This window comes from Phacochoerus africanus, chromosome 3, assembly GCF_016906955.1.
Source record: "Phacochoerus africanus isolate WHEZ1 chromosome 3, ROS_Pafr_v1, whole genome shotgun sequence".
Lineage (NCBI taxonomy): Eukaryota > Metazoa > Chordata > Mammalia > Artiodactyla > Suidae > Phacochoerus > Phacochoerus africanus.
The window spans coordinates 192,962,428-192,972,171 of record NC_062546.1 but is presented as its reverse complement, the minus strand read 5'-3'; the positions used below and the strand labels follow the sequence as shown (position 1 = coordinate 192,972,171).

The following is a 9,744-nucleotide window of genomic DNA, read 5'->3' as shown; positions in this document are numbered from 1 at the left end:
TCACTAAGATTCTGACAAGAAGCTTTTCAGAAAATCAAAATGGAAGGAACACTGAATTGTGATGGCAGGGAATGCTCTGATGATATGCATCTGCAGAGTGTACTTAACATGTTTGTTTAAAGAAAATGATACTATCTGCCTCCAGCGCTCCTGAGACTGATGGGGATTGTGCCTTCAAAGGACAGTGATCCCACCTCCATGGTTACCATAATGCAGGAATCAGTGAATCTGAAAAGAAAGCAACTACCTTTCCATGAGAGAAAAAAAAAATACTGGCAACAAAGCTTATTGACACTGGAACTGGCTTTTAAATGATATAGTCTAACCTATTCCAGGGGAAGTATTTAGGAGCAGAATGGCATTTAACAGGTTAGTAATATTTTAAATTAAATTTTTATAAATTTTAATGTTAACTGACTATAAATTCATTTATAATTTTAAAATAAAATTTGTTAAATATGCTCGTACTCTCTGTAGGAGATTAGAGATGTGGTTTTGCTTAAGGTACACCATAAGTGAGTTGGCTATTGTAGGATTTTTTCCCATGGCCAATTTAGATTTAATTATTGTTAATTATGCATAATAAATATTTCTTGATAACAAATGAATGTATATGATAAGCCACTTTTGTCCATTTCATTGGCCTTGTTCATGGTTTTTAGTTGCTTATAATGTACAGTTATATTTCTTCAGCATGGGCTCAAATCCTAATTCATTTTCCTAAGCTTCTATAACCCCCAGCTATACCTATTCCCTCTGTACTAGCATCCTTGGTTACTTATGGTTAGCTCTTCAGTTTAGTATATTCATATTTGCATCTCGGTAGCGTGAGCTATTCAGTTTCTACTTCATGACATTGTCTCATCCTCTGTCCTCTCCTTCATTTATAACTCAGTTCCCAAATTCCAGACTACCTGCTTGGGGAAGGTCCCTAAGTCCCCACGGTCTGTAGGTTTATATAATCCTCCTCTATTTTACTTACTTTCATTGCATATTTTAGATATCTGCATACCTCTCTTGACAGTGAACTCCAAAAAGGCAAAAACTGTATTTACTCATCTTCCAGTCATTTGCATACTTACTGCAATGCATACACAAAAGCATGTAGCATCATGAGTATTCTGAAGTAGGTGGTTAATTATGCATCAATATTTAATATGCTTACTGAAAAATTCTTTCAGACCTATTCCTAGATGGCCCACAACATTGGTCATGGATTCTACTATGGAAGCAACTGGTCTATTTTTTACTTTTATTGATCTCAATGAAGGGGCAAGACCCCCCATAATTTTTTACCTAGATTTTTGAAATAGCTTTCTAACTAGTTACGAAGTCTTCAGAGCATCCTTTTTCCAAGACCTTTTACAGGGTCTTCAAAGTTTTTATTTTGAAATGATCTAGCTATATTACTCTCAAAAAATAACCACCACCACTAACAACAAACTATTTTGGTGTGCCTTCAGAAGATATTCAGCCAAGAATGAAGAATGTTGGCTGATGGGAACAGGATGAACTAAAAAGTAAAAATCAGCTTTGCCGATAATCAGTAAGTGTAGGATAGGCATTGCTGACAACCAGACTACAGTATTCCCATCAGAAACAGTGCTCAAATCAGGAAGTCAACAGGGCCATGTCAGCACCACAAACATGAAACAGTCCATCCTCTGACCAACATGAGTGATTACTGCTTCTTTCCCACCACAACTCTAGCTCAAATTTGATCTTCCTACTTCAGGTATACATTTATTGAGATATCCAGTCCCGAGTTAGCCCCTGCTATTCAATAGTATCTAATTCAAAATTTACCCTGACTATCCTAATTCCTCCTTAAACTCACCAAACATAATCACAAGTCCCATAAAAATCTTTCCTTAATCCTCCTACACAATTACTCTCAAGTTTCCTCTGGCTTGTGTTCTCTGTTGCTTCAGCACAATTAATAAGCCTAATTTTAGGGTGCTTTATGAGTGCTCCTGGTGGGCTTTGATCATTGAACCTTGACAGGACACACTAAGAACTTTTCAATTACAAGTTATAATCAACCTCCTCCATCAGAGTATATGTCTATTTCCCACAATGAACGTCATTGTGGAGAATGAGAAATAATATTCTTGGGAGACTATTACTCACAGGTTTTGTTTGGAGGCAGAAATTGCGGTAAATTGGTAGATTTACACAAGTGGTAAGCAAGGTATTTAAGACATTTTATCTAAAACTCCACCTTGTATGTCCTCTGGTCATATGTCTTAAGACTTCCTCGCACCAAAACTGCACGCTTCCCCCAAACACATCATGCATTTTCTTGTTATTGTGATGCACATTCTCTAGTTTACCAATACCCTGTGTGTGAAATCCCTGCTTAAATCCCAACCCAACTCCCATTTTTTTTTTTTTCCTGGAAAATTCTCTCCAATTCCAACATTCAGAATGAACCACCTTCTTTTCTAAGTTCCCATAACCCTTGAACTTGTATTAAACCTGATTTTGTATATATTGATCTCTCTATCTGGATTATGAGCCCTTTGGGTTTTACAAGTCTACATCTTTATTCTTCAGATTCAATATAGTTTTTGAAAACAAGGCTTTGAAAATATATTTGATTAACTTCAGAGGCACTGACCCATGTAACAAAATCTTCAAGGCACTTGTTAATTATCCAGGATTTCAAGTTAGAATTTTAACATAGAGGTCACTTCTGGCTTAAAAAACAGGGGGACTAGTTGTCTCAAGCCATTGTTGCTTGGCAAGTTCTCTAAAAAAAACACCAAAATTATAGATCCAAATATTACTACAGAGCACCAAGTCACAAAGGAGATGAAATTTTCTGGAAGAGCATTTCCTAAAGGTTATATGGTATCCTAATGTACAGTCTTCTTCCACTCAGAGACATTGCTAGACAAATACCTATATTCAGGAAAAAACAAAAAACAAAAAAAAGAGTATCTGCTCTCCTAAGAAAATTAGCAATAATGTTCTTGCTCTTTTGTCTTCCACCAGTCTAAAAGTTTGAGTTCTTTAGTTTGAAGCACACAAAAAAAATTATCTTTCATCAAAAATTGTCAAATATCATCAATGCTATATGGTCCCAAACAATCCATCCCTCCTCACTCTAACCTGTGCTGTGACAATTGAGTTGATTAAGTTGTAGTTTTATTTTGAATGATGTACCCCCTTGTGACGGTTGGACTTGGTTGTCCCCTATATCCTTAGCAACAAATATACACATACTACATAAAAAGAATGGTTTTTCTTTTCTTTGGTCTTTTTAGGGATGCACCTGCAGCATATGGAAGTTCCCAGGTTAGGAGTCGAGTTGGCACTGCCAGCCTACACAACAGCCACAGCAATGCAGGATCCAAGCTGTGTCTGCTACCTACACCACAGCTCACAGCACTAAGCAAGGCCAGGGATTGAACCTGCACCCTCATGGATACTAGCCGGCTTTGTTACCACTGAGCCATGATGGGAACTCCAAAAAAATGGTTATTCTTAACCATTTGCTATCTCTTTTTATTGGTTTCAAACTGAGAGTGATGTTTTCTTGGCCCTGGCCTTCACTGCATTAAGAAGACTGAAGCAAGCAGACTGACTAGAATACAGTTACATCTTGAGAGACTTTTATCATATTGTTTCTGATCTATAAATATATCATTTAGTTTAAACATTGGATATAATCCTGATGACCAGTGCACTCTGTTGTAGTGACTCCTTCCTAGACTACTACCAACATAAAGTAGTCTTTTCCTAAAGTGTCAAATCAGCCTTGCTCTGATAATCATTTCACAAACACGGAGTCTAAAGGATGGATACTTAGACCAGAGTTGAAGACAGTTTCAGTCTAACAAAGTTGATAATATTTTTAAATAACTTAAAAATCATATTTATAACATTTCATCAGTAAAACGTAACTGTTATACATTTTATTTCCAAATTTTACCACTTAGAAGATATTACTATTAGGAAATAGGTTATCATCTAGGAAATTGATTATATTTTGATGTCCTCACATTTACAGATATCATTTTTTTTTCCTTCTATTTTTCTGTCCACTCCTCCTAGAAATCCTTGGCTCAGGCATTTGCTTACTTTTCCATTAATAATAACTACAAGTTGAAGGTGACAGTGAAATTTGCATAAGCAAATGAGTTGGTTGAAAGAACAGGGAGTTACAAGTCACATACTGAGGGAAAAAATATGGATATACAATGGAAAGATAAAAGATGAGATTCTCAATTATTATGTAAATGTATGTGCTGCTAATAATACCCCAGCTGCCCATAAGACCCAGCAGCACTTCTTTTTAGCCTTATATATTTAAAGTTTTTGGAAAAGTATGTTAGTTTTTTTAAATAAAATTTTTAAAGAACAGTTTTAGATTTATGTAAAACTTGTAGAGAAAGTACAGAGTGCCCACATGCCCCACATCCATTTTTTCATATTATTAACATTAATATTAATATTGGTCACAATTCATGAACCAGTGTTGATGCATTAGCATTCCCTAGAGTTCATACTTTATTCAGATTCTGCTAGTGCTTACTTTATGGTCTTTTTCTGTTGCAGGATCCCATCCAAAATACCACATTACATTCAGTCATCACATTCATGTCTCCTTAGGCTTTCCTTCATTGTGAAAATTTCTTGGACTTTCCTTGTTTTTCATGACCTTGATCATTTGCAAGGAATATTGATCAGACACTTTAGAGAATGCTCCTTGGTTGGGATTTGTCTGCTGATATTTAGGCTGCAGTGTTTGAGGAAATAAAACTGCAAAGATAAAGAGCTATTTTTATTCTGTTACCTCAAAGATGCTTCTATTAACTTGTCTTATCGCTGTTGAGTTAACCTGTGTGTCCTGGAAGGTAGAGTTTGTCAGATTTCTCCATGCAAAAGTCTCATTTTATGTCCTTTCAATACTGTACTCCTTGAGAGGAGGTCACACTTCAAGAGAGGCAGGAAGTAAGGAAGCCTCCCTGAGGGCAGAGTTTCTGCATATATTATTCAGAATTTTTCCATATGGGAGATTTATTCATTCTTTCTGATTAACTTATTTTCACCCTATAGTTAAATAATCAGTGTCAACTCAGGGTTATTTATTTTTATATTGGTTATAATCCAACACTACTTTATTCTGTTACTAAAATTTTTCCAACTTTGCCCATATGGAGCTCTTTCCTTTGACTTCTGGGTCCCTTTGACATATCTCCACTCTTTTTTTTTTTTTGAGCACTTTAAAATTTTTGTCACTGCAGAATACTCAGGCTCATCTTACAGATTCCGTGATTTAGCCCTAGAGTCAGTTTTTCTCAAAGGGTCTCTGGGTCCTTTTTTTTTTTTTTTTTGAGACTATATTAAAAACAAAGATAAGGACACAAAAGTGTGTTCATTGCTACTTTAGGGCCTCTTGGCTGAAAGAGCAAAGGGGATATACATGTGCATGCCAATCCATGTACTTACACACATTGACAAATACTCCACTTCCAAAATGCATACATTTGCATTAAGCTAAACAGACATTTATGCTGATATCTCCAACTCTAATCCATTACTAGTGAGCTCATTGCTCATTCCTCCACTTGCTCATCTGTAACTTACCAAATTCCCGCGTGAGATACTTGACTCCCACTATCTGACATCTATTTGGTTCATTGTTCAATTACAGTATACACATATAGTAGTTTCAAAAAATTAACTGGTACCCTCATGGGAAACAACCTTACCAAACGAAGTTCAGTGCTTAAATACAGTTCCTTTTGTCTTTGTTTTACCATTACCATTCATTTCCAAAATGCTACCTTTTCCCCGCAACCTCTTTAAAGACGTTATTTAATACACTTGTAGTTCCATACTTTTGTCACAATCGTACTTCCATTCTGGAATCACCTAACCTACTAAATGGTGTTTTAAATATTCATATATCATTATTTTTTCTGAGAAGTCCTGTGAGTTTTGACAAGTGCTTTTTGTTGTGTGCCTATAATTATGCTGTCATATACAGTAGTTTAAATATATTTGTTGGGCTTTAAGTGTCTATTATTTCGCCAATACTACTCTTTCTTGATTATTGTAGTTTTATAGTTTATCTTAAAAGTGAATAGTGTAGGAGTTCCCATCGTGGTGCAGTGGTTGACGAATCCGACTAGGTTGCGGGTTCGATCCCTGGCCTTGCTCAGTGGGTTGAGGATCCTGCATTGCTATGGCTCTGAGGTAGGCCGGCGGCTAGAGTTCCGATTCGATCCCTAGCCTGGGAGCCTCCATGTGCCGCGGGAGCGGCCCTAGAAAAGGCAAAGAGACAAACAAACAAACAAACAAAAGTGAATAGTGTAACTTCTCCAACTTTGTTCTTTTTAAATACTGTGATTGTTATACCAAGACTTTTGCCCTTCCACATAATTTTTACTATCAGTTTGTTGATATCTACAAAGTAGCTTGCAGGGATTTTGACTGGAATTACAATTATTCTATAGATCAGGGTGCAAAGACTTGACGTATTAATAATATTGACTCTTCCAATCCATGAACATGGAATCTTTTTTATTTATAGGTGATTATTTATGATTGCTCTCATCAGTATTTCAGAGTTTTCTGAAAATATATCATGCAAAAATTTTGATATATTTGTACCTAAGTATTTCACTTTTAGCATTATTGTAAGCAGTATTTTTATAGTTTTAAATTCCATTTATTCAATGCTTGTATACAGGAAAGCAGTGGATTTTTGTATAGTCTCCTTTATCCTGCGACTTTGCTAAACTTGTTTATTAATTCAAGGGGTATTTATGTAGATTCTTTGAAGTCCTCTATGTAGACGATTATGTTCTAATGAATAAAGGCAGTTTTATTTCTTTCTTTCAAATCTGTATACATCTTTAGCTGAGGCTTCTAGTATGTTACATATATACATGTAGAACTGATGATGGCAAAGTAATAAAGGTAATGTCTATCCTGAAAGGTGAAAACCTAAAAGTTTTTATCAGTGGAAACACTGAGGAGTGCATCGCAAACCTATCATCGGTGCCTTTAAGGGAACACAGTAATGCTCCAAGGTTATTCAACACCATAGAACAAACAATATGAATGCATGGGAGCATGAATACTGCACAAAGCATGTAGAAATAGCAAAAACAACCACCTCAAAATGGATATTTCATAGAGATAAATACAAAATCTATATAATAAAAAAAAAAATTGAACGCAAGGCCCAGAGGTTGCACACTTCACAAGAATCTGCTTAGATTCTGCCCCCCAAATCTCCTGAGAATATTTCTTTTCATAGCTCAGAGTATTTGTATTTGAAAAAATACAAAGTTTAAGGCTTTGAAATCTCAAGTGAAATTCAGCATCAATTTCACCATCAGAAAAAATTAAAATTATTGTAGAAATGATAGATAAACAGCAAGTAATAGTCAGTAGGCTATTGAATATACCCATTTCTTCGGTCCTCTCTGTTATTGGCAACTGGGTTACTAGGGCTGATAAAAGAGTTGCTTTGAACAACCAAATGTTACACCAGTTGGATGTACTTTAAAATAGATATCATGCTGTATTGTCTTTAAGTACAAAGACCCCTCCAATCATGTCACCTAAGGATCATTTCACCCGCTGCTTGGCTTGGCCATCAGTCTCTTATCACTCTCTTTGGCAACACTGAGGTGGATACCTTTTCTTTGCGGAAGGGAAATCCATGGTTTGTTGCCTTTGCCAATCATGAAAATGCTGGCAGGTTGGGTGATGAAGCTGCTGCCACTGGCAATTTTTACATGAACCACTTCAAAAGAACTAGGATGTCACACCAGTTCTTCCCAAGTTAACACCTCCAGTCACTTTACACGGTGTCAATCTTGATGAAATCACTGATCTTGCCACTCTCCAAACCAATCTGAATGGTGTCACGCATCTTGCTGAGGGGATCAGAGCAACAGACGTTATGAACAACAGTGTCACCAGCTGTGGGATTCCTTCTGTGCCCACAAAGTTCCTTCTCATGTTGCATGACGTGCACACTTGCCCTCCTCAGATGTAATACAATGAACAGAAAAGTAACCCTTCGTATTGTAGATCAGACCCAAATCCGCTTCTGTCTTGTCAATACTGATGATGACCATGACGCTAGCAAGTTCGGTTGCTTACATCAGTGCAGACCTTGCCATCAATCTTAATGCACTGCTGCAAGCAGACCTTCTTTAGGCTGTCTCCTGTAAGGGCATACTTAAGTGTGTTCCTCAGGAAATGATGAGAGACATTCTCTGTTGGTGGATGGGTTCTCTATCAGTGGATGGATGAGGAGCCGACACACTAGTCAGTTTAGCCAAACGTCTAGTATTCTGGAGCTGATACATGTTTCAAGTGCTTGGGACTAGAAGCCACAGCTGTGCTAGGCACAAAAAGAGCCATACTTGTTTGTTTCATAAAGGGATAGATTTAGCTCTCTTACACTTTATTGGCTGGGTGGTCAAATCAACTTAAAAATCTTAAAAGTTTAATCTCCACATGCATTGAAGATAAAGATGTAATAAAAATACCTTAATTATACATACTATATTTTAAAAATTGAACCCAACAGAAACTCTAGCTCAATTATTTTTTTTAAAGAACTTATTAGGAGTAGTTCCCTGATGGTCTAGTGGTTAGGACTAGGTACTTTCACCACTGCAGCTGGGGTGTAATCCCTTGCCTGGGTACTGAGATCCCACATCAAGCCACTGAATATGGCATCCAATACATAAATGAATGAATGAATGAATAAATAAATAAATATTTTTTGAAGAATTTATTGTTAAGATATGGAGAAAGCTCTTTTCTTCTCTGAGACCCAATGGATTTTTAGCTATTCCTACCTAAAAATCCATTGGGTCTCAGAGAGGAGAAGAGCTTGGATCTCAGCCAAGATCCAGGTAGCAGAAATTAATGGATAATTTCCTCAGTGTCTTCAATGCTAAGAAGAACCTGTCTTCTCCATTTTATTTTTCGCTCCTGAGTTGCTTAGGTAAAAATTCATATGGTCCGTGAAGAGAGTTCGATCGGTCCTCTGGATTCATGTGTTCCTCAAATTCAACCAATTATGAATCAAAAATATTCAGAAAAAAAAATTCAAGAAAGTTTCAAAAAGCAAATCTTGAATTTGCTGTGTACTGGCAACTATTTACATAGAATTTACATTGCATTAGGTGTTATAAGAAATCAATATGTGTACAGAAAGAAGTGCATAGGTTATATGTAAATACTATGCAGTTTCATTTAAGGGACTTAAGCATCTATAGATTTTGGCATGTTACAGTTCCCTGCGCCAAACTCATTAGACTATATTGATAAAATTATTAATTAGTGTTTATGAGTGAAAAAATAGGTTTTTAATAAAGGGACTAAAATTATGAGGCTCCCTTGTTACAGCAGTCAACTTTTTTTTCATTTAATACAAATGCGTATGACATAGGGTTATTGTGGGACTTAAACGCAGTAATGTAAAAAACGTAACAGAGTCCCCAATGCATATGAAGACCTGACTAAATATTAATTGCTATGACTAGGTAATCTATGTTTAGCTGAACAGGAAGGAAACAAATCATATTTAATTATCTCCCAAAATATTTTTAGAATTCATTTGTATAAATAAATTTTTATCTATTTCCTTTAAAATATGTCTTTAGGCTTAAAGTTACTGATCTTATACAAGTTAAAAAGATGAAGTATCAAAGAGAATAGAATATTTTTTCCCAAATATATCCAAGTATTACATTTCAAATT

The 9,744-nt window shown here is 35.9% G+C and overlaps 1 pseudogene; it reads right to left on the bottom strand.

Moving 5' to 3' along the window:
- Window positions 1–7,595: 7,595 nt before the first annotated feature.
- LOC125121999 (40S ribosomal protein S4-like) lies at window positions 7,596–8,394 on the bottom strand (annotated as a pseudogene).
- Window positions 8,395–9,744: the final 1,350 nt, after the last annotated feature.